Genomic DNA, 27,935 nt, shown 5'->3' on the forward strand with positions numbered 1-27,935 from the left:
ACAACTTTCGGTAGATAATCTGTAACAATCAGTTTTGAGAAACTTAACAAAATAACAACCCATCTAGCTGGTATATATTCTAATAATATAAGAGAAGGCTAAACAGAAAATTAACCATATTGACGACGTATACAAGGTAGTCGAGAAAACGCTACCTTGGGTTTCTTTTTTTTTATCATGAATATAATTATTTTGCATAAAAACTTATAAATTTAACATTTCTACCAGCTGACGAAATGTTGACTTAAAAATAAATTGCTGAAAATTCTCTTCACATTACCTCTAAAGCGATGCAAATACTGCACCGACCATTTTCCTCAAACAGTAATTTGATAGTTAATTATTTCGAAACTAAATGTGAACTTAAAAAAAAAATCCAAGTTAAAATGACATTTATTCAAAAAATCTAGACTAAACTTGTACTGATATTGTTCCTAAAATTTCTTCTTATTAAAATTCATTGGAATTTTACTCCTTCCTCTCAAATTATTTCCGAAAAAATCGAAGTTCGAATGCCTTATCCTTCATTTTATAAGATCTTTATAGATATTGATAATAAAAAGGTTAATGCTTCGTTTTAAATCAAAGTCAGTTAGATAAAGGACCTTAATGTTTCATGCTTTTGCACAAGAAAAAAATTGAACAAATTTTTCAAACCTTAAGATAATGAAAAATAAAACATTTGAAAAATTTATAGCATATTGCTTTATTTTAAAACTGCCATTAATGGCTTTAAAATAATGAAAGTTGACTTTAATAGTCCGACGAGGCTTAACATAATAAAATAGTATCACAATATTTGAGTCATGGTTCAGGAAATATGATTAACTAAAAGGATGATTCAGTGTATAATATCAAAATGAAGGACGCTTTGCAATAAAGGTAGAGCTACAATTTTTGAATTTCGAGTTCATTATTTTACATTGCATCTAAAAACAGACAGTGTTTTATGCAAAGACTACTATACAGTAATGATTTTCTGAAAACTGCAACATTTGAACTTTTTTTGCAACGTTTCAAAAAAATTGTTTATCTCAAAGTCCATGGATTAGATTTTGTCCTTCATCGAAATATTAAAAAGGAATTAGCTATGAAATAAAAATAATTAATCAAAGGCATGTATTTAATTTAAAATCAAATTCCTCGAGCAAATTTTACTTCTTTATACCTCATAAAAATTATTGTGGTTAAAATTAATAATTATCAAAATGAAAGAAATTTAGAAGTAAGTTAAAGTTAATTAATAAAAATGCAAATGATTCATATAAAATTTTGAAAATTATTGATAAGTGATAAGTGCCTTGATTCTGTCACAAAAGGACATTATTTCACTCAAGTGTATTCTAGACACTAATATTTTAATGTGCTATTAAAAATTACGACAACAACAAACTAATTTCATTTCCGATTGCATTACTAAAAATAATTTGCATTCGTTGTTAATTAATTGGGCTATTCACGATATGATTTAATACTGATTTCTTTGCTTTTTATTCTGATAGATTTGTGCACAAATAGATTATGAAAGATTGAAAATCTTCTTATGTCGAAAAATTTGGGGAACTTCGTACGATACAAATATTTTAGACTTAAATCTTGTTAATTTTTTCAGTTTTTTTTTTTTTTTTTTTTTTCACCAAGCAATTTGCTTGCAAACAACCTAACGAAATTTATAGAAGAATCCACATTGCATTTTAATATTAATGCAACTGCTTTTTTTTTTAGCCACACGGAAAAAGAACTTTTGAAATTTTTTCTTTATTAAAAAAAATGAAAGGAAAGGAAAAACAAGTTTGTCGTAAGTAAATTTTAAAAAATTATATATTCATACATTTCTTAATTTTTTAATATCTAAATACAATAATTAATGAATACACGCATTCACATTATTTTAATAGTATTTTTATTACTTTTTATCGTCGTTGATTTATCCGCTTGGATTATGACAAATTGAGAATCTTCTGAATTTAATATCTGTATTCTTTTAAATATCTGTATTCTTTTTAAAAATGAACAACTTGTTTGGTGAAACTTTGTGGAAATGCATGATATTTCATTCAAAATCGGTAGAAACCCAGAACATTTTTTATGCCGCAGCAAATAAAAAAAAAAAAAAATAAACTGAACAGTTAATTTAGAAGGTCTGGTAACTACAATTATATGAAAACAATAATTTAAGATGAAAATAATTGTTTGACTGAAAGAATGCTTCCATCGTTTGAAATATTGTGACAATTTTTTCATATGCAGTAGTTGAAATTCTACGATAAAACATCCCTGAAAACGTGGCATTCTGAATTCTTCGACTGTAAGCTCTGAAAATTCTAGAAACAGTTCAGCTCTACGGTCGTAAAGCATATGGAAGAATCGGAACACCATTTGTCATTTAGAGAGAATCGTAAATCTTCGATGACCCATCTCACTTGCAAATTCTTTTTTTTTTTTTTCGAGGAATGGAAGGATATTTCTTGAGAAGGCCTACAAAATATATTGGGAAGCCGTCCAAGGAAAAACTACATTTTATACAGTATATTATGAGAGCAAATGGTGGTCTAAATTTCCATGACAGTGATTCATAATTAGATAGGGCAGTGAACTTTCACACAAAGGAAGTGAAACTTTCTTATCATGTTTTTGTTTTTTCAAAACATTTTTTTAAGAAAAAACTGTTAGCTGTTCTTAATGGTCAAAGTTTTTGAGATGTTTAGACTAAGCTTGAACCTAATGGGAGTAGTGCATTGCTTGATAAAAAAAAAAAAAAAAAAACTACTACTTTCAACGTGTTTGATGGGAAAAATATCGAAGTTTTGTATACTTAGTATCTTGAAAATTATAGGATATATTCAAAAAATGAAAAAGACATCAATGTTTACTAAGAAAATATTATATCTTATTATATCTTTCGATCATTTAGTACATAATAAAAACACTGGTTGAATTGAGTTTTGACGTACTCATTTCATTAATATTTTGTATCTGTTCCTGTCAATATTTAAAGATTCGTTTGTGTTTATTCTTAATATTATGATTAATTTAAAATTTATTGTTAATTAATTCTTAAATTTCCGTTTAACAAAATTTTGTTTCTAATGGATGTAATACTTGGTGGAAACTGAAAAGCATTGAGTTGAAGAAATTTTTATTTGTACCATTTCTCATCAATATAAATGGTAACTTCAATGCAACGGGGATACAACAGAACGGGGAAGTAAAACTATCTACAAGATGATAGGAAGATAAAGAGATTATTTACCCGAAACGAAGGAAAATAATTTAAGTGGTGTAGCACATTTGCGTTCATAATTTGAAGAAAAATGCTTACAGGTGCTGCATATATATTTTTCATGAAGAAATATCCATTGGAATAGTTCAAATAAAATGTGAAATAAAATTAATGATGATTTAAAAAATTGAAACGGAAAATGATGGGAAATGAAAAAATATCAATTGTGTTCAGGTGTAGTAAGAATATGACCATGTAAGAAACTGCAAAAATTCTAGTCCATTTAAGATAGAGAGAATGTAGGAACGGAAGTGAAATAGGGGGGGGGTGAGTATTGAAAATTCCTAACTAATCTTCTCAGTTTAGAAAAATGGTGAATAACTACATATTATTTTTCTGATGGTAGAATTGTGACAGTCTGATACAGAATTTGGTCAAAGAGTGGGAGTGGGATTGGAGTTCAGACTGGATTCCACAGCATATTCTCCGCTGGTATGCTGTATGAATCAAATATTCTCTAACCGATGCTGACTGGAAATTTGGAAAAGAAAGCAAGTTGCTTCTGTATCCTCCTCATTTAACCACTTTACTGCCGGCAAAAACAGTATAGTGCAACATGAAAATGCCACTCTAATTTTCCCATCAACCTAACCTGTTGCAAAAATCTCCATCGAATAGCTTTTTTCTACCCACAAAGAAACTATAATCATTAATTAAGTTCTATTTTCTAAACTGTGATCTGGCAAAAATATTCTTATCTATATATTTATGCACGATTTGGAAAACGTAAAGGCTCCTGCATCAAAGTTTTCTTGCGAAAACCCTTTTTCTTGATTCCTTTTATAATACCGAGTTATTCTTGAAGAACTGGCTTGAAGGATGTTCTTACCATGTATTGAAAAATGACAAATTTCATAACTGTGATATAGTACACATTTTTTGTATAATTTTATCATGCGTTTATCAGATACATAGTCTAATTTTGGTTCCCTTTAATGATTAGAAAAATAAACTTGACTAAAACAAAATATTTCCTTTCTTTGTCGGAAAATTCACGGAAAAATTGATTATCATAACTCACATAAAAATACCAATTCGTATTATCAAATCCCATGCTAATAGTTATCCATTCGGTTTTCGTAGAAAAAATTAACAATTACTTCAATACATTTGTTTGTTTTTGAAATTGCAATTTATCTTGACTTTTGGCCATTACAACTGCCAGTTGATGCCAAAAATATTAATCTTTTATCGCAGTCATTAGATATTTTATCTGTTAAAAGCAGTATATTTAGAATTCTTAGTTTCGAAAATTAAAATGCTTTCTAATCTTATTAGGGCATCTTAAGCCAAAAACTTCATGAAAAAAATATTTTATTTTAAAACACTGAAGGTAATATTATAAAATAATATCAGAAAAGTGAATTACGTTTGATTCCTATTCTATTAATTATCTCTGTGAGAATTTAATTTTTCTACGTTTATTATATTACTACCACTATTTGTCAAAAAAAGTTTTTTGTCATTTTTTCGAAAATGGAGTCGCGAAAATTTTGCTGTCTTAAAAGATACTGCGTAAAGAAAAAAAAATGTGTGAATCCTTTCTTTAAAAGATATCATTTGAAGATATCAATATCTAGAAACTAATCATCATAAAACAGTATTGTATTCAATTACAAAGGTACTAAAGAATATCAAAGAAATTGTGAACTTTAATTCATTGTTAATATAATTTTGAATAGAAAAAGCATGAGAAACATTAATTTGTTTGAAATCGTTCGGTAAAATCACCAAGAAAACTAAAGCCTCTTTATAAATATATAATTACATTTTCTAGGTTATTAGATTATTGTAATGAAATAATAGAATTTTACTCACTATTAATGTAAAGACTTAGATTTTACACCGCATTATAATACTTTAATTCAATGAAATCAATTTTAATGATCTTCAATTGCTCAACAATTAACCAAGCCAAATTGTTAATCAAATTGATTTACTTACATTTTTTTTGAAATTCATTTACAAATTGTGTCGTTAAAAAATAATGCAAAGTTAACAACCCTTATATAGTCATCGATTTAGTATATATTGCAGGAATAAAAGTTTCATCTTTTTAATAGATAGTTTTGAGACTATCAGAAAATTTTAAATATGTTAAAAAATGCTGTAAACAGTAACTTAAAGACTTTCAGAAGTGTATATTTTTCTCAAGAAAAAATAAATGTTTACAGTGCAGGAAGAAAATAGATCGTATATTGAGTGTTTTTTCCTTTGGACCAAACATCTTACTCTTAAATTTTCCCTTTTTCTGGTGTTTACTGCAATGAGTTGCAATAGACGGTGTATAAATTTTTGACAAACTTATGAATAAATTTGTGAAGTGCACTCTATAGAAACTAATATGGAAATCAAGATTTGCTTTGTTAGCAAAGATGTTGAATAGAACACATTTCTAAGAAACCTTTTAAGGTACTTTATGTGTTTTTGCATAAATCAGTTTATTTTGTACACGGCGAGAATTTATTGGTGATTCTTTTACCTATTTTTATTTGGCTCATACATTTCATGAATATATTATTTCCTGTTTTTAACTCATTCACTACACATCTTACTTTTTAAAAATAAATTACAAAAAAAAGATCTAAAATAAAATGCAAATGAAACAGCTCATATTTTTCAATCTCAGCCGTTAACATTCACTCTTATATGCACGGAATGAAAAATATTTTATGATAATTTATTCATAATAATTTGTGAAGATTTATTCAGATGATAATTTATTCAAATGAACCAACTTGGTTTGTAAACCTAATTAATGAAATGATATTGTCCATGAACTTCGTAAAACAGGAAGTAACAACATTGTTATGCAAAAATTATAAATATGTATAGATGCTATTTATTAACAAGAATATTTGTTTTGATGAAGTCTTTGTCAGCAGAAGCATAAAAGCAATACCCAGAAAGTTATTATTGTAAAAACTGGTGAGAAAGTACATTCGTCCCTCCGAACATGCTGCAGTCTCTAGCTCCACACGTGTTAATATATTCATTTACGAGTAAACATGTTACATTATTTTTCCCTATGCCGAATGGCATATGAAATACTTATTTGTTGTAAAACTAGCGTCATCAAATCTCCTCCGTTTTTACGATATACTCATTTCTGCTTCTGCGTTTCTGAAAACGGATTAACTAACCAAGCAAGATAATTCATATTTGATATTCGTTCACAAACTTCTTAAATAGAACAAACTAGTTACATGAATATATAATCAATTGAGAACTCCTTTTTCTTAATTATCGCCATTTGTATAATTCCTCCTATATTTCCCTATATCGGTGACTTTTTGAATTAGATAGTTTTACTTTGTTGGAGCAAATTCCACTTTCTAAAGTACTCCTTTGTACGTTTTGTACAAAGGAGTAAATATTTGTACTCCTTTGTACGTTTTGTACAAAGGAGTAAATATTTGTACTCCTTTGTACGTTTTGTACAAAGGAGTAAATATTTGTACTCCTTTGTACGTTTTGTACAAAGGAGTAAATATGTGTACTCCTTTGGCGAGTCTCACTCGCCATTCTAAAGGATGGAACTTTTTTCCATTCTTGCTCTCTTACTCTTACATTTATTTTTAGGAATAATAACAAACCTTTAACTATATTTTCAGTATTCTAAGCACTAAGTGGATTCTATGCACATACATAAGTTTAATTATGCATCTTATTACTCTTTAGAAATAAAAAAGTTGAGTGAAAACTGCACTATATTACCATCATTTGCTAACTATTCAACAAAAGCATAAATAAATATGATTTTTGAGAACTATTTATTCACTTATTGTTTATTCTGTATTTAACGTATTCAGCTTAGAACTAAGGAATCGGAAAATGCAGATTCTTTCAGGAATGTAATTTCTATAAACACGCTATAACGGAAATTAAAATGAGAACCCTTAATACTGGAAAAATGAAAAAAAAATTATGCTGTACGATGATTTCTCTTTATTTAAATAAGCGTTAAATGAAGTCATATCTTATGAAAAGTAATCTTTTTTTTCTGAAATAAAAAAGAATCCGTTCATTTATTGTAAATATATCTGGTTGAAATATGAAGATATCGCTTATTTTATTCTGCCATACGATTGTTTTATCCACACATTTCAACACTTACTTCAAATAAATGCAACAAATCCTTTTATTAGAATAAATATTAAATAATAAAAATTTGTTTATTTCTAAATTGAGATTAAATACTATCTCGTGGCGCTTAGAACTATGGTATGTATTCTTTGGAAACGAAAACTAACACATGTAATTTTCTGTTAAGAGAATTAAATGTGCAGTTTTCAGAAGAAAAATTACTTATGAATATGCAACAGCGATAACAATTTCTCTCAAAACTACACTTTTTATTAATGCACTGTAAAACGCACATTGCTTGAACAATAAATACATATATAAATGTAAATAAATTATGATTTGCAAAGCTTTTCCCATCCATTTAAGGAAACATTAAAGATATATTCACACTTTCAGTTTTTATAATTAAAGTTGGATTGAATTCCATTTAAAATATATCAAATTTTATTTAAAAATACAAATACTTTTTTTCCTTCATATTATGGTTTTCTCCTAATATACATGTTTTGGTTTCAAAAATCATGTGCTTTCAGAAATTTTCTTTTTATTGATATGAAGCTGAGATAGAAATTATTCCAATTATAAGCATATTATACTATGAAATGCATTTTCATACTTTTTAAATGAGCATTAAAATGCAATATTTTTGTACCATCTATTTTTGCATGGAACTAAGGCCACTTCAATTCAAAACGCACTAAACTGAAAAATAAAAATATAATGTATCCATTTGCGACATATGATTATTTTGTCTCGGTATATAAGCATCTGTTTCACATTAATTCATCACATCTGTCCCATTCTTTCTATAAACATTAAGCAAAAAATATCTCTCTCTACTAAAAGAAGAACTATACTTTTTCTGTGACACATTTTCTACTAGGGGACGAAAAACAACACATATAACCAACTAACGTTTTCGCAGAAGGCAAAGTCAACTGTTCCAAATACGAAATTACTTATCATTGTACAACACTGGTCTCATAATTCAGGTTATCTCAGGATAGACTTTCTATTAATACGCTGTGGAGAAGGGAAAAGATGAAACCATAAATTCAGAAAGAGAAAGCAAATAAAAAAGAAAGAAAGGAAAAAGAAGGAAAGAGGTATCATCAAATTCCCATTAGGTCACAGAAAATAAGGTAAAGAAAACTACAACGAGAAAAACCGATCTTTTTAAGTGATATGCATTGGATACTTCTTTACACACCGAGCGCCGCACAAAAAACTGAGTCTGCTGCTTCGTTTCTCTCTTTTTAAATCTCCAGCTAATGAAAGAATGCGAACGTTATTTTTTCCATTATGGTATAAATCTCGCACCAAATGCGATGAAGTGAAATCGTGGTCATGTTTTAAAGCTCTAATGGTACATTCATAAAAGAAAGCTCAGTTTGCATGTTGGTAGAAATGGTTATAGCAAAAACAAATGGTTGCTGATTGCCTCTTCAACATTTTAGTGATGATACCACTGGACTACTTTTCACTTTTTACCTCTTGTTTCTTGAAGCACCTTCCACAAAATAATTATGTCCCTGATGAAAAGTAAAATGTTGTGTGCGTAGTTTTTCTTTTCTTTTCTTTTTGATGCTGAAAAAGAGCTGGAAAATAAAGTTTGCTTCCTTCAACTAACAAAGAAAAAAGAATTCCTTTTTTTTTCACGTTTCTAGAAATCCCAAATCAAAACGGGGGAAAAAAAGTTGTGTGTTTCGTATTTTAACACGAAACATTTCAAGGTAAAAGAAGGCTTTATTTTCTTTAAGTTACATGAAGAAAAACCTCCTTTACGACTTTTCTGCAAGCAAATCGATTTATAAAAGTTTTGCCTATACTAGCAGTATATGTGCAATAATAATAATAGAAAAATACAATAGAATTATAAACGCGAAAAAGATAGAAAAAAATATCTATGCGATTGTGTTTAGCAGTTTCAAAATGTTATAACATTCCCAATGGAACTTTTCTTCAATTTTCCTCCATTTCGCTTACTACAAGGGAGTAGTTTTTATAGTACTCTATAGTAGTTTTTATAGTACTCTATAGTAGTTTTTATAGTAGCCCTTTATTCAAATTAGAGGACTGTTTTCTGTAAAAACTGAATTTTCACTGCATTTTTGGTTAAAAATAAAATGTAAATCATTTCTTTTCCAATTTTTTAACCATATATATTATTTAAAAGAGTATCATTTTAGCTATAATTTTTTAGATTAATTGAAATATGCTAAACAGAATTGTTTGTGGAGTTTCATATGCATACGATATTTAGCTCAGCATAATTTTTTATTAAAATATCTTGTGAAAAAGTCAGAGAACTTAATAGTATTTATTTTTTTACGTGGTTATTAATTAAATTTAAAATGGATACTTTGTTGCATTTACAATTGTATCATGTGCATAATGATAAAAATTGACAAAATATTTAAACCATATACTATAAATAGAGAAAACTTAAAAGCATTTTTAAGGCACGAAATAAAAAAAAATGGAACATGGGGAAAAAAATACGTATAATGTATTTATTTATGAATATATTTCATGCACCATCTTAAATTAAAACTGAAATAATTTTTGACAAATTAAAAATACAGCTTAGATCATTTTGCATTAGAAGTAGGATAAAACGAACAATAAAACATAACAATAATATTAAAAAAAAATCAATTTTTTGGCTTATTTCTGGCTACTGTGTCCATTGATTTATCCAAATATAGAAGCAAATTTATTTTGAATTGTAAAACATGAACTTTTATTTTTAATAAAATTAGAAAATGGAAACCATTCACTTAGGTTTTATTGTAGAGGTTGTACTTGTTAATTATCTTTATTTTAATACAAGATAATTTTTCTTCACTTAATGCTTTAATAGATAAAATACTTATAATAAATTTTTTATCCCTAAACAACTGCACACATTTTGATAATGATTTATATAACTAATATTGCTACTAAACTTCCTGAAATTTTATTAAAAAATATGATAATTAACATAATAGTCAAACTTCAAAAAATCCATCTTCGCTGATTTTAGAAACGAATGCTTTAAGAATGTTGTAACTAATGTTTCAAAATGTTGTAAAGCATGCTCTATCGAATACCCATTTCAAAATTTTAGTTTTTTGTATATAGTTATTTTTATTCAAGATATTTTTTAATAGAAACGATTTTTTTAAATACATAAGAGCTGCTTCTTTTTGCTTTTAAACATATAAAAAGTGAAAGAAATGTTATTAAAATCTATTATTATCTTTGTACATATGACTGCTATTAGCATTTAGAAAAATGATTGCTATTAGCATGTGCTTTCTCAGATAAATGTGTCTGAACAACTAAGATTGAATTTAAAATGATTAATTCTAAATAATTCTTTTTAATTCTTCCTGTAATTTGCACATAAACAGAAATGCTACTATCCACTGGCAAAATATCTTGTGAAAAATTCAGAAAACTTAATTACTTTTTGTATATAGTTATTTTTATTTAAGATATTTTTTAATAGAAACGATTTTTTAATACATAAGAGCTGGTTCTTTTTGCTTTTAAACATATAAAAAGTGAAAGAAATGTTATTAAAATCTATTATTATCTTTGTACATATGACTGCTATTAGCATTTAGAAAAATGACTGCTATTAGCATGTGCTTTCACAGATAAATGTGTCTGAACAACTAAGATTGAATTTAAAATGATTAATTCTAAATAATTCTTTTTAATTCTTCCTGTAATTTGCACATAAACAGAAATGCTACTAGCCACTGGCAAAATATCTTGTGAAAAATTCAGAAAACTTAATTACTTTTTGTATATAGTTATTTTTATTTAAGATATTTTTTAATAGAAACGATTTTTTTAAATACATAAGAGCTGCTTCTTTTTGCTTTTAAACATATAAAAAGTGAAAGAAATGTTATTAAAATCTATTATTATCTTTGTACATATGACTGCTATTAGCATTTAGAAAAATGACTGCTATTAGCATGTGCTTTCTCAGATAAATGTGTCTGAACAACTAAGATTGAATTTAAAATGATTAATTCTAAATAATTCTTTTTAATTCTTCCTGTAATTTGCACATAAACAGAAATGCTACTATCCACTGGCAAAATATGCTTTAGTTATAGTGGCACTAAGCAATTTTATGCTTCATAAAGTTATTATGAAGCGAAAACGGATCTTTTCTACGTCGCAATGATAACGGTAATGACTAAAAAATGATGCAATATTTTTCATTTACTCCCTAACCCTGAGAAACTCTTTACTATTCTTTATAAAGTCGTGAAGTGTTTTTAATCGCAATTTATATGCAAAGGTTCTGAATTATCCATAATATTTTGGCACGAGAATCATCATTTATATGCAACCGCTATAACAGCATTACCTGCTTAACTGCGTGAAATGATGATAACTCAATTTATATGTTGGCCGAGACAAGGTAGTTAATAATCACAATGAAAAAAAAAATCATAACTTATGAATGCACAGGAAATTTGACTGTGATGCATTTAAATGACGAAAAATAATAATATATTTTTCAGGTAGGGAATCATTATAACTGCATTACTTTCACGAAATAAGCATGATATTTTAAGAGTGAAGGCAATTTAAGCTAGATGATTACATTATGTTTTATTCAATATGCTTAGTATCTAAACTGTCTTCTTCGTGAAATCATTTCAATATTTACTTACTTAGAATTTCTTTTCTAAGTTTGACTCGTTAAGTATTCGTTTGAATATTAATACTTAGAATTTCTTTCCTAAGCTAATTAAGTGTAACACTACATTGATTTTTAAATTTATCCGATTCGAATTTTAATACGAATTTATATCGTTACATGTCATTTTCCAAATTTCTAAATTTTGATAGAAATCTTCTTGTGAAAACTCCATAAAATAATATCTAAAGCATATATTTGTACAAATTTCATGCAATAATATCTGTTGTTATATGTTGTCCGAAACAAAGTGGTAATCACAAAAAAAATCACAAAAAAATATATATATATATAACTTATGAATGCACAGGAAATTTTGGTGTAATGCATTTAAATAACGAAAAATAATTATTTATTTTTGCATATAAGGAATAATCAAAATTGCATTAATTTCAAGCAGTAAATATGATATTTTAAGTGTGAGGTCATTTTAAGATAGATGATTACATTATGTTTTATTCAATAGTCTTAATATCTAAACTGTCTTCTCCATGAAATCGTTAATCGTTTGAATATTTATTTACTTAGAATTTCTTTTCTAAGCGCATTCGAGGAAACATTACATTAATTTTTGTATTTGATTGATTCACATTTCAATGCTAATTCACATCGTTAAATGTCATTTTTTCAATTCCAAATTTTGATAAAATCTTCTTACGAAAAACGTAATAAAATAGGATCTAAAGCCTATATATTTGTACAAGTTTCATGCATTAATATCTGAATATGTTCTGAAAGTCTTGAACTACATTATAAGCAATATGTGAGCATTTTAAAATACTTTAATGTTGTGTTAATGCTTTACAGTGCGGAAAAATTTAAAATGTTATTTATTGATATATTGAAGGTTAATTTGAAAATTGGATTGAAATAAAATTCATTTCTTAACTTAAGAACCAGGTAATATATTTCTTAAATTATCTTTAAAAGTTTGAATAAATATTTTTATAAACTTTTAAACTAAAAGATTTTTACTTTATAGTTATGCTTTCAAACAAAAAAAAAATCTTTCAAATTTCAAAACACTTTTGGCTTTTAACTTATTTACTTATTTTATAAAGATTTTTTAGATGGATTTTATGTAAAATTTTAAATATATTTCACAGCATTTTTGCCCAAATTCTTCTTGAACATAGTCATTTACAATAATCATTCTAATGTAGACAAACATTTTAATTATTAGCAACAGATAATCGAAATTGTTACAGACTAAAACAGGAAATTTTCTGGAAATTCGATGGCAGATATCACAATCGGTTAAGCAGTTATTTATTTTCAAAATACGCAGCGACATGTATTTGATTCATAAAAGATTAAAGTTATAATTTTTCTCCATACCAAACACTTTGAACAAGAAATTATTACTCAGATTAATAGTGCACATGATTGGATTTATAAATGCCTGAGGCATATTGTTTTCTCTTTAACTTTGCAACAAACTTAAAAACATCCTATACAAATCTCTTTTTTCTGATTAAAGTAACATATCGCTCTTAATTATATCTGGTAATAGAATTTCGGAGTATTTCTATCATACTCATAAATGCAATAACATCTTGATCTATTCAATTGTCACTCGTTTTGAATAAGATTTTCATTTGCAGAGGCTTGAACTTATTTACATTTAAAGACAATTAACAGAACAAATAAACGCAAATTATAAATAAACTGACAAATATTTTGAAAATACCTTTTCAACTTTCATTTTAAAAGTATAAAATACACAAGAAAATAACGGACTGTTTATTGCATTTAATAACGCAAATTAATCAATTCTAAACTGATTGACTTGGTTTTAGCAACTGGCTCCTTTTCATTGGATAGGGGAAAAAAAAATTGGAATCTGATTCAATTTCATTTTTGATATTTTTCTTAAAGGGTTTGCTTTTGAAAGTTGTCATGCTTCAATAATCTTTTTAATACAATTTCTTGTATGAAGTGAGATTGTGCATCAAATCATAGTCACTTAATTTCAGAAATAAACAGGTCCTCACATAGCATTTTCCTATTCAATTAAAGATAAATATGGCTTTTATATTCTAATTCCTTACAATTATTTTATTCTCATCTCTATTATTGTATACTTGCAAATATTAAGGGAATTTTAATAAAAAAAAAATTTATTTATACGAAGCGTTTTGTAAAAATGTGAGTTATATTTAGTTCTATAAGCAGAGAAAAAATATATATATTGCTCTTACTTTTATCTAAAGAAACTGACAGATAAGGCAGAAGAATGTTTTGTTGTTTTTATTATTGACATTTTCGTGAAGTGTAATGTTGTTACTTTAGTTTTTGCTATCGGAATCGGTCCAGATTTTGGAATTGCCAGTCAACTAATCAACACTTCAACACTTCAACTAATCAATTCTACTGTTATGGAAGCTGTCTCTAAGCGTAAGCCAAAGCACCATTTAATCATTAAATTATTTCCCTATGCTGAGAACATTTTATTAGTGGTCAATTAATAAGAATGGGGCAGTCCAACAACTCACTTACAGTGACAATTTATTTTTTCTTTCATTAACATAATTTAAATTTAATAAAACTGCACTGACGTCAATTTTTGTTACATTGGAATTAATTAAAAATAGAAAGACTTCTGGCAGAAATGCATATCAGTTATTATAAATATGATTTTTTTTTAAATTTCTGATCTTCAGTTTAAGAATAAATTGCTCAAGTTATAAGAACACTAGGGTTATATTGACTGACAACAGATTTTTAAATATTCCTATGTTATTTTGACTTTCGTCTTGAAGCAAGATGAGATTTCTTTCGAAATTACCTTGAATCTGAATTTATTTAAATTTCAGATCTTCTATTTATTTATTAATTTCTTAAGGACGAGTAGATATCAATAAGTAACATGCATGATTTTGAATATAATAATAAAACATGTGAAGAATGATAAAATTAAACAGAAATGAAATTATTACCAATTTCGACATAATTGCAATCCATGTTGACGCTGTCACAACATTGGATCATGTTGAAAATATCGGTCTCATAGAATGCCGTTGAATTTTTGACCATCGAGGAGCTTTCTCATGGGTCGAACACTTGAAAATTCGAGGGTGCCGTGTCTGGGCTATATGGTAGGTACTCCAGAACTTCCCGACCGAATCCTTGCAGTTTTTCAGCTCCGTTAGTGCTAAACCTCATACGGACTGACAGCGTTCTATGAGACCAACATTTTCAAACTGAACCAACGCTGAGAAAATGTTTCAACAGAAACAGCAGTTTTGTCGAAAATTAGAAAATTGGTGATACTTCCATTTCTTTCCTTTCCTTTGCTTTTCATTTTTGTATGTAATATTTTTATATTCCCTGGTAATAAGAACATTAGTGTTATAAAGAATGGCAGATAATTTTAAATATTGATATGCTGGAATGTTAATTTAAACAATCACGTACATCAATTTCAGATCAGAAAGTATTATCAGCAAGTATTGTAGCAATAAAATGCCTAGAAAACTGAATATAAGATATTTTAAAACAACCCTTTTTCATGCAATTTATAGAAATTCATTTGATTTTGCAAGGGGATTTTATAAAGATCATAGAATTAAGCAAATCAACTTCAAAATCCACATGAAATATCAATCTGAATCAACTCACTGAGAAATTAATTCACAAAGAGTTCAGAGTCCGCAAACAAATGTTCTCATTACAAAAGGTTGAGTACACATTTTTTCTGATTTTAAATTAAGCCCACGAAGGATATACCTATGCAAAACGCATACTTTTGAGTAACTGTAAGTTTTTCTTTACTTATCCCTGCTTTTATTTATCATAATAGTCTGAATATTCCCTTTTTTCTTTCATTTCAAATTCGCATAACAGTTTTTTTTCTTATTTATTTACTCACACCTGCTCAATACAGTCCACCCTGAGGATATTACATAATGTTTGAGAAAGTCGAAAAGAATTTGAGTGGAGTAACAAAATTACCAAACAGATGGAAAAAAAACATTACATAAATACTGAAATATGCAAAGTGTACAAAAGTTACAACAAAATTATAAAAATCTTGAACAAATTCAAAACCAAATGGTGTATCGAAGAATAAATTACGAAATTTTGCAATAACACACCTAATTAAAATGCAAAAAATGTAAAAAGTGTAATAAAAAATTAAAAACAAATAACAAAACATGCTACAACATGAACGACTATTCTAAATGTTGTATTTAAAATTTTTAAGTGTTGAAAATAAATCAAAATTTCGACTAACGTTAAAGGAATCACAATTGTATTTTTTCGTCAAACGCTTTTCCACTCAACACGTTCACTGTAACTACAACTAATCTCAAAAATGTTGCTTCAGTTCCACCTACTTCACCTATTATTAATTAAGGTGCGACTATTAACCATGCGATTTTGTTTGAGTCTGTAAGTCTTTTTATCGTATAACAGAATAACCAAACGATAATTATAGAAGAATAAATGCACAGCTAAAGTAAAATAATTTGCCATTTATAAACTTTGAATTTGTGTATGAATTCTTTGTTCAAGATTAACTGGATAAGAAACCGAAAATTATAACTTTTTTTAGAAATTAATTTGAAACATTTACTATATTAAATGCTTTAAAATAACTGGTTACATGATGAATTTTGACAAATAATCATATTCCACTAACTTGAAAGAAAACTTTGAGCCTAAGGATTTGATCCGTAGAAATGATTAAAAATTGTATCATTTGGTGATTATTTCATTCAAAATATTTTTGTAATCTATTTTCTAAATGAGTTTGCAAATCTTTTTTTAATATGTTCGCTTGTTTATTTAATTTTATATTATCTATTTAAATTTAGTAACAGTATACGTTTATAGAATTCAACGTTAGCGCAGCTGTATGCTGTTCATTTATTCCAGTCTGCTAAAAAGAAAACATTTGTTGCTCTACCATCCTATCCAAAAAATTCAAAATAATACGTAAGAACTTTTCTGGTCGATTCTCTAGCAAAGCGTCAAGTTAATGCTTTAGAATTTGTTACCGGAAGTTGTCCTGATTTGGGGACAGACGTTTTCCAACATTCAACTAATCGATTTTACTGTGACGGAAGCTGCTACTTAGCGGAAGCTAATTCATCAATGAATGGTTAAAATAATAATAAATAAAATTTATCTCTCAGTAGAGAGTTAATTTTGATGGCAGTCAATCAACAAAAATGAGACAACCCAACAACACACAAACACTGAACAATTGTCTTTTTTTAAAAAAGTGTTTCATGTTAGTAAGGCAAAGTATTGGTTTTTTCCGTGTGTTATGTATTTATTTTAAGGTTCCCTGAGATATTAAATCAGATTATAAATCCATTCGGTCATTAATCATTTCAGACCAAACTGTCGAGAAAAATAATTATCGCTGAATAGGAATTCATCGTTTTTATGACCAGAATGTGTATTCGTTGTTGCGCGGTGTGAAGAGGAGAGCGTTTATCTCGAAAATAATTAATTGTTATTTTATGAAATGTCCAGAAGCTTGCTAGAAAGTTATAAAGCAGATATTATTCAAAACAATTCTGCTTCAACAATGCTTCTTGATAGCATGAATTTTAGGCACCAAATAATATATATATATATATATATATATATATATATATATATATATATTAGGGAAAAGGGAAAATATTTGCTTATTTTCAAAATGTTGAAGTATTTTTTTAAATTTTTTTAAGATGCTTTAATCCAGCTTTATTTATCATATCCACCGGAAGTACTTCAGATATGGGAATTATTAATTTTCGGAATGGTGGTAGGTTCTCGCCATCCTATTGGGTTTAGTAGTGGTGTGAGGTAGATTTATCTCCTGCCAATGACGCGACGTGCCTCCTACGAGAGGAACTGTGTTGTGGCACCTGATGGTCATTAAAACTCAAACATATTTCCAGCTTTTTGCTGTCGCGGCGTCCTGATCATTTAATTCAATCATCATTAATTTTAACCTTATGCATCAGGATGGGATGGAATATTTAAATTATTTGGACAAGTTCATGCATAATGGGTTCATGACAAAGGTAAAGTGTGACATCTACTGTTAATCACACAAACTTAGCTCCTATGTATGGGGATAGATTGCCTTTCTGGAAAGCTAGCTCACTTTCCAAAGATATTCACTTGGAAAGCTAACCAGGAAAATCTCGCATTAAAAAATTTGCTACTACAGCTCATATAGATTTACCATTTTTTTAATATAGTTGTGTAAGAGTGCACAACTATAGTAAGAGTACACAGAGTGTACTATATTAAGTCTACAGCTAAATGATATAGCTCATAGACTTTTTCTTTATATACAAGGTTCTCGCCTATACAATAAGATCAGCAAGTATTACGGCGCCACTTTTAGGCATTCGTTACTTCTCACTATAGAATATTTTGTGACTTGTGTAATGTTACGTTTAAACTATTTTTTATTTTTTATTTTAAGTTAGTTTAGTTTAGTTATTTTAACGTCCCGTTCTGAAGCAACACTAGGGCTATTTTGGGACGGACCTCGTAATTTTGAACCGCGGTCAGATGACGAGGACGACACCTGAGCTGGCACCCCCCTCTCCACACCGCGCCACACCTGCAGGAGGACGTTTGGTCTGACGTATTTAACGTGTAACAGACCCCCTTACACGACGGTTATTCGGTGGAATCGGGCCTCGAACCTGAAACCATATGGCTCACAGGCCGAGACCTTACCACCAGGCCACCGCGGCCCTTTTATTTTAAGTAAAATATGAAATGTTTGAATTCATAATGATTATTTTAGATATTTTAAATAAATCTGAAATCTTTTATGCATTAAACAAACATACAATTTTTTTAATAAAATTGTTAAAATATCCATCATATTCTAGTTTTGTTCTTTCATTGAAATAAATAGTGTGAAATATATTTTCATTTTGCAAAAAAAATGTCTTTGTTTTTGCCTAAGACATTAACACATCTACTATATTAAGCGAACTAAGAAAGCAACAGAAATTTTAATTAAAAATTCTATCATTTTACAATACTTAAACTACTAAAATCAGATCTTTGTTTCAGGTCTAAATAACGATCCGTGGATGAAGGAATAAAATGCATCAATTTCCGCCCCGTAAAAAGGGTTGTGACATGTGAGTAGCTAAGTCGTATTCCTGGCCCTAGTTGATGCTACTAAAAAAACAAGAGACGCTCATTCGGCTTAAATCCCTGACAGTTAACTTTCAGCGGACTTGTAAAGTTCCATAAGTTACAACACACACAACAATAAAATCAGAGCCATAACTATACTATTCTTTATCACACTAATTTTATGCACACTGAATAACTAGATTTGTTAATGACCCCCAAATATTTTGTGGTATTCAAATGAACCAAAAATAAATTTTGTAATTTTCATTTAATATAGAATCAAAACGGTAAACACAATAAAATAATACATATTTTTATTTAATGAAGGATTAGTGATGGGATTGAAATTTTTAATTACTTGTAATTGCGTAAATTTTTCTTACTGTTTACCAACTTATAATATAAATGTATATAAATATTTTCAAATATACAGTAAAATCAATAGATAATAAAAAATTGAGCATTTGTTTATTCTTTTGAAAGATTTCATTAAATGAAATAAATAAAAAAGACGTTCCATCCACAATGATTTTTTATCTTCTTATTTTGCTCGAAATAAATTATGAAGGTCGCATGTTCTTTGTTAGAGAAGGTGAATAATTTTCAAATTTATAGTCAAATGAAGAAATATTCATAATGCTTTATACGCCTACATTAATAATTTATTTTTTAAACTTGCACATTTATGTGCAAAATTAATTAATTAAAACATTTTATAGAAACATTTCCTTTGAAGAGAAGATTTTTCCATGAATTTTTTACCCACAAATTCTAATCAACCGTCTTTGTTATTTATTCCATTATTCAAATTCGCTAAATAAGAACGCTTTCCTGTTTTAGCATTGAAGGTATCTGAATTTTTTTTTTCAAAGCTCGAATTTAAAATGAGGATTCGATGAAATTTTGAACTTCAGATTTGTCTTATAGCTAGTATTTATTATTCGGTGGTTTATCATAAAAAATTATTTTGGAAGAAGATTAGATGCGTGACTTAAAAGTTTTAGTATAAAAAATTGCTGAATAATTGAGAATTTAGGACCGAAATTCTGTGTTGCATTTTCTCCCCATTCTTACCATCTTTGGCAGGCTCTCTAATTTAATAATTCAGTATGCATTCTACTGAATAACAAGCATTAATAAAACTAAATTACTCGGTCGTAGCGGTAAGAAGTTTACAATAGAAGGATAAAACTATCTTTATTTAGTAAAAATTACTAACATTCAAAATTAATTTTATAAAATTATATTGGCTGCAATCAATGAAAAAAATTATACCATTTATGTCAAATAGTAACAAAATGTAACACTTTTAATATTTTGTATAAAAAATTGCTGAATAATTGAGAATTTAGGACCGAAATTCTTGGTTGTATTTTCTCCTCATTCTTACCATCTTTGGCAGGCTCTCTAATTTAATAATTCAGTAAGCATTCTACTGAATAACAAGCATTAATAAAACTAAATTACTCGGTCGTAGCGGTAAGAAGTTTAAAATAGGATAAAACTGTCTTTATTTAGTAAAAATTACTAACATTCAAAATTAATTTGATAAAATTTTATTGGCTGCAATCAATTAAAAAAATTATACCATTTATGTCAAATAGTAACAAAATGTAACCCTTTTAATATATTATGTAATGAAACATAGTTGAACTAAAACTTTAACTTGTTCTCTAAATTGTTTTGGATGTCTAAACAAACAAAAAAATAGCTCCATTTTCAGGTGGATTTAATCATATATTTTTAATTTATGATCTATGTTGAAAGGATTCTAAGTAAATTTGAAGGTGAAACTCCCTCATTTGAACCATGGTTGGATGATGAGTTCTTCTGAATTACTTCATCAATTTAAAAATTGTTTTTCGCATCTGCGTGTGGAAGTTCGATCACGACGATGATGGTTTTATGTGCAGGAGATTTAGATATATGCTAGAACTACAAGGAACTTTCAACGTCCATCCTCAGCAACCGGAATTTGATAATCAAATCATAAAAAATAATTAAGACTACACTATTGTGAGCGCGTTATAATCCCCATTAACGTCGTAGAGCACATTATCAGTGCTTGCATGCAGTTTAATCGGCGACATCTATTGGTGAATATGCGAAGTATCGATATAAATGACAATGCTTTTGGGTTTTATAAATTTACTATTACTTTATTGTTACCATTTTGAAAGTTTTCCATTTAGTATTATTGAGTTATTCAATATATGGAGAGCCTAATTGTGGAACGCTTCAAATTGCATTTTCGGCTATACATTTAGTAATATAATTTCTAAAATACGTTTTCTTTTTAAAAAAACTATTTTATCGATTTCTACTTTCTCAAATAAACAGCCTTGTGTAATTCATCATGTAATGATTATTTGTAAATAGGCTTTATTAAAACATTTATTTATTTATTTATTATTTAGTGTATTTTAAATATTATCTAATCAATGATAACGCTATCTATAACTACTTCATTATGGAAGCTTCTTAAAAGAAATATGGATCTATGCCTTTCTGCTCGAAAATGAATACACCATACCCCGCAAAACCCAAAACAACGCCTTATTATATTGGATTATTTGACCAATCGTGTTTAATACAGAAAAGGAGGAAGCATATCATCATACTTATTGATTTTATCTGAAAGTGAGATTCGTCATTAGTTGAGAGAAGCTTAGGAAAGATTAGAAGCATAGCCTTGGGCCAGATGCTCTTTAGTGAATTTTTGGAATAGGAAGAGGTGATTACATCTTTGTTCCAGTTCTGTATTCGGATGAAATAAGTCTAGCAAATATTCACGACAAGTTTTAAGTTGTCGGGGGAAAACAATTCTTAATAGTCTTATCATATATATGCACGAGCGCGTGTGTGTGTATGAGAAGTTATTTTAAACTATGCACAATAACTGAATTATGCATTCTAATTCCCTCCATATTAAATTCTTGATTATTGAATTGTTATTCGTATTTGAATCCTTTAAGAATTGATTTTTCTGATTAATTTTTATCAAAATTTCCATAATTTGATTGTTATATATCTGATCCATTCATATCTGAACAAGCTTCATTATCAAAGTTTTATTTCTGATCCATTTATAGTTCAACAGCCTTCTTTATTAAATTTATATTGGTGATCTATTTATTCTTAAATTCTTCGTGGATGAATTATTATTTCTGTTAAAATAATATTCTTCATAAGGACTTTTTTGAGACAGACTTCATAATTTTGAATCCCAGAGAGATTATGAAAACCGAATTCTTATTTCTTTACCATTGCTATTTTCGCTCTTTTGTGTAGAATTTCTATTTCTGATCCATTCTTATTTGAATTCTTCATACTTGACTTATTATTTCTGATCTATTTATATTAGAAACTTAATAATTTGATTGTTATACCTAGTCCTTTCGTATTTGAATAACCTTCATTATTTAGCTGTATTTCTAATTCATTTATATTTGAATAGTTTTCATTACTGGACTTTCATTTCTTATTTATTCAATTTTAAATTCTTCATGAGTAAGGTTATTTTTGATCCAATCATATTTGAATCTTTCATACCCAGATTGATTTTTTTCTAATTTATTGCTATTTGGATTCTTCCCAATTGAGATTTCATTTCGGATATATTCCTCTTTGAATACTTCATAGCCGAATCATTATTTCTGATGAAATTTTATTTGTATTTCATAGATAAATAGTTCTTTCATTCATTCATATTTGAATTCGTTCCTCTAATACATGTTTTTGTCACATTAAATTCATCCAATAATCGAAATGAGAATTAAGAATAAAAAAATGACTTCTCATTTCGGAAACACATAAACCTGCAATTGTACTTCAAAACAAATATCCTCATTAACAGTTTTGCTGATTTCCGGCCATGACAAACATCAGGAAACCCTCGAGAGCAAATATTACTTCTTAAAATTGATTTTTTAATTTCAAAACGATTTCAATCATGATGATAAAATAAGAGAATAAAATTAAACTGTTTAAAAACTTTATTATGGCTAGTATTAACTTTTATCCTTTTTTCATAACATAATTCTTTAATGAAACTTATTAATTTTTGTCGTTTTTGAAAGATAAAATTGCATCAACATTTTTCTCTTATATGTATTCCTTTGATGTTTAGTTTCCAATACTAAATCCGTAGTTACATAATCTCAAATTTTTAATAAATACTGCATCAAAGAATCAAGTTGCCACATAAAAAAATAAATATTTTATATACCAGTGTGAAAATCTAGAATAAATATTTAACTCATTAAAATTGAAGCTAATTAGAATTTATTACTAATTCCTAATTATTATTGATAACATATTTTTTGTTTAAAATAATGTAAATTTTCTCATTGAAACGAAATATTGATTTCTGAAAGTATTTTAACATCTAATATTTTATTGAAATAAAATTACTTTTTCCAAACAATCATGCTCATATCGTTTCAATAATCAAAATATTAACGAACAATTTGGAATTTTGTAAAACAATTCTGATTTCAATTGCTTATAGTAGTAAAATCACAAACTAAAAGAAATCATTTAAGAAAATTAATATAATTTTATATCTTTCAAGATTTTGAAAGGATACGCAGAAAAATATCATTTATACTTTCTGAGTATGATTATTATTGTTTACTTGTTCCTTGAATCACTATAACTGCTTTTATTAATTTGATGGTAAATTTAATTCATTTTACTTTAATATTGATATTTCAGGATATATATTTAGGAAAACTGCAATTATTTAATATATTATCATCCACTCGAATGCTTTCAAATATTGAGGTCAAATAAAATAAAAACCGGATGTCCAAAACCCATTTGGTACATATAGTAAAAAATTCAGAGACTTATTTTTATTTGATTATGTTTGGTTACTTAGGATTTAAAAATAAATTTACATGAGTCAAGATTAATCCACCCAATTCGGTATTTTAAGTTCATATTTTAATATATGATACATATATTATAAATACTTTTATCATACTAAGCAGCTTAAAGGAAAACAAACTCTGATAAACATAAAACAACATTTTTAACCATTTCTCAGTTTTTGTAACTCACAATAAACTTGCTTGTGCCTTAAATGACTTCTGCTAATATAATTAAATTATTATTCTTGAAATGTTTTAATTCAATTTGTATTAACGCAAACTATGGCCTCAGAAACAATAAAATCCTTGGACCCTTTTCTAAACACGATAAAACCATTACTAACTAAAAAATAAGCCGCAAATCTACGAAAACTATAAAAAAAATCTTAAGAATATTTTATAGATTTGTTGAAGAAAAAAAATTTAAAATAAAGACCTTGAAAATTTCGAGTAGATAGGATGTCAATTCCATTCAGAAAGATATTTTCTAAAATTATCTTTGACTTTCGTATGAAGTTTCCTTTACTTGAATACCTTCAGGAGAGAAACTTACCATATTACTAAAGTACTTGCCATAAAACAAACAAACTCTCTTCTAACGGAAAAATTAGCCTTCTGCAGATAATGCAATTTTGTATGGTAACGAAATTCATTTCCTGTTTCTTGTTATTTTTACAGCTAAGCATTTGAACCTCTGACAGTCCTTACTGAATTACACTTAATGAGGTCAACAGTAGCAGACATCCACTGAAACTATCAAGTTCCTTATCTATTGAATAGCATATAGACAGCACACAAGCTGCTCAATTTATGAGGCACCCAATAGCAACTACCGTATGTTAGTACAAGCTGAAGTTTGTCCCTTTACCAAAAGCTTCGTAATGGACCCTCCTACATCTCAGATAAATACAATTTAGTCGAGACACTGATTACCTTCCTTTCTCTCTAGCTGCAACAGAGACATTTGAGGCCGTGCCCATAGCGAGGGAATGAGTCAAGTCGATAGATGTTCCATAGCTCAGACTTAGCTGTCTGTTATTGATCCATCGAATCAAGCCAGAAGCAAGACAAGAAAGAATTCCCCTCTCTTCAATTATTTCATCTCTATAATGTTTCACTCTTACGGGGACTTGCTTTCTTTAGGTAGGAATCGAACTACCGTGCTGTGAGTTTCTGTTGAAGCAATAATGAGAGGTAAATAATAGAAATGGTACTGAATCTTTGTCAGCTTGTGAGTATTTTGAATGGTATGACAGGAAATAAAAATAAGTTTTTCTATTGTTTGTGATGTTTAAATAATGCGATTGTGAAAAAATAATTCAAACAAGAAATTCTAGAAATATTTTTTTCTCAGTTGAGAAAAGAATTTCTAGAAATGGTTTCATTTTAGATCAGAAAACAATTTCTAAAAATCGGTGGATTTTTTTTTTTTTCGTTCTTTTTTTTTTCATACGAAAAGAAATTTTTTAAAATAACTTTTTTCATCGTAGGAATAGAAATTCTAGATTTTTTTTCGAATAAAAGGAAACTTTTTTTAAAAAAAATTTCAGATAAGAAAATTATTTCTGGAACTATTTTTTTAGACAAGAAAGATATTTCTATAAATGTATTTAAATGAAAAAAAATCTTTTAGAAATAGTTTTATTGAAGACCGAAAAGATTGATTTGTTATCAATAAGAAATCGCCTCAATCGAAATGCCTTGAAATATAGGCATTCTTTATGCAGATAGAAAGGAACTTCTAGAAATGGATTTTATTTCAAATAAGAAAGGAATTTTTAGAAATGTTTTTTCTGTTAAAAATTAACTTCTAGAGATAGTTTTTATCTCAAAAAGAAAATAATGATTCTTTATCTCTAAGATGTTGTCCAGTTAATTACCGGCATTCTTTATGCTTTTTTTGGTGGCATAGATGGAGAAAGGATTGGAAAAAAATGTAAGCAAAAGAATTTACTCAGTGAACAATGAGTTTCCAGTGAGTATCTTGCAAAAATCGGTAGCAAATAATAAATGCTGAATCTTTTGAAATTTTTATGTATTTAGTATTATACGAAAGAAAATGAAAATGCATTCATCTACTTTCGCTGAGCATTAATCGTTGTAACTATGAGAAGAATACTCAATGGAAAGCAAAAATTTAATATGACAGAAACTACTAGATATGTTTTAGGTTGAAAGGATTAATTTTTCACTATGGAAAAATTGTCTTTTAAATTCTTGACATTCTTCATCTTTCCCCGAATAGGTAGGAAGACTTATACATTTATTTCTTGCTCAAATAATAAGATTTTAAAGGCGAATTAATCTCTGAAATGTTTCATCCGTATGGGAGAGCTTTTAGATATAGAACTATACCGAGAGCTTTCTTTTACAAATTTACTACCGCAAGTAATAAAAATGATGCTGAATCTTCAATATTTTCATAGATTCCATATATTAAAGAGGAGATTAATGTATTTTATATTTTTCCATCTGTTTAATTGCATTACATTTTATATAAATAATACAGAAATAGAAAGATGTCTATTCTGAAATCAATTTTGAAAATGAAAACAATGATTATCAAAAGAATTTTGGAAATAATATTCGTTGATAGAAAACAATGAATTGTCAATAAAATTCTAGAAAAGGTTTTTGAAAATAGAAGACAATGAATGGTCACTAGTAAACAAGCGTCTTTTTAATTAGCTGCATAAATAAATGAAATAATTTAGAATTTTTCAAATCATAAGATTTTAAATGAGGATTGGTTTTTGAAATATTCTCCTACTATGGAAAAGAAATAGAATGAAATTCATATATATTAGTCTGAAGAAAAGGTTTTATAATAAATTATCAAAATAATATTTTAAAAATTGAATTTTTTGTTAATTTTGTCATGTTTATGCGATATAAACAAAATAAACAAATATTTTTCTTTTTTTCAGTCGCTCAATTTTTGTAATTGTTAAATAAATAATAGATAACCAAAAATGAACTCAAACGAAGAATTCTGGAAATAGACTTTTTTCAGTTTATAAAAACTAGCTATCATCAATGAATAATAGTTCAAGTAATAATTGATATAAATATTTGAAAACAGAACATTACAGTAAAGCGATCTATAAAAAATATTTCAAAAAGGAAAAACGGTTTTTTTTTTTTTTTTTTTTTTTTTTTTGAAATTAGTGCCACCAGTATTTCACACATATTCAAGATTTTTAGATAAGATAATATGCATAAGAATTTTGTGTCAAAAATTATCAAGAGCAAACGAATAATTTTAATAAAACAATTATTTTAAAAAATCCATTTTATTGATGTATCAAATAGTATTGTTTTAATAATTTTCTATTTCATAGATTTATATAATTATTTAATAATTGATATAATTCATTATTATAAATGTTATAGCGTCTTGTGACAGATTTTTTTTTAATTCACTGCCGAATATCGCTACTCTATTTTACAAAAAAATATTTTTATGCGCATTTCCTTTTTTAGACTTATATTCAAAATTCCTTATTATAAATGTTCTGGAATCTTCAGTTTATTTTTATCGAATTCATTTCTAAACACCATCAGTCATTTAAATCCATCTTTAATTAAATCAATTTATTATCTGTTAATTAATTCTTAAATAATCAAGTTCATATATTTCCAATATAACATTTTCTTAAAATTTGAAATCATCGGGATACTAAAAAATAAAGTTCAAAATTGCTTGTAAAATTCCAGTATAACAATAGGGGAAAAGTCAAGTTAAAGCATTTAAAAAAATCTGTTATTCCATTGGGGATAAATTTAACCTATAGAATAGAATAAAAGGGTAAAAATCTTTTTCCTATATTTATTTTTTTAATTCCAGACAAATAATCTAGAGAGATGGTAAAGT

This window comes from Argiope bruennichi, chromosome X1, assembly GCF_947563725.1.
Source record: "Argiope bruennichi chromosome X1, qqArgBrue1.1, whole genome shotgun sequence".
NCBI classification, from domain to species: domain Eukaryota; kingdom Metazoa; phylum Arthropoda; class Arachnida; order Araneae; family Araneidae; genus Argiope; species Argiope bruennichi.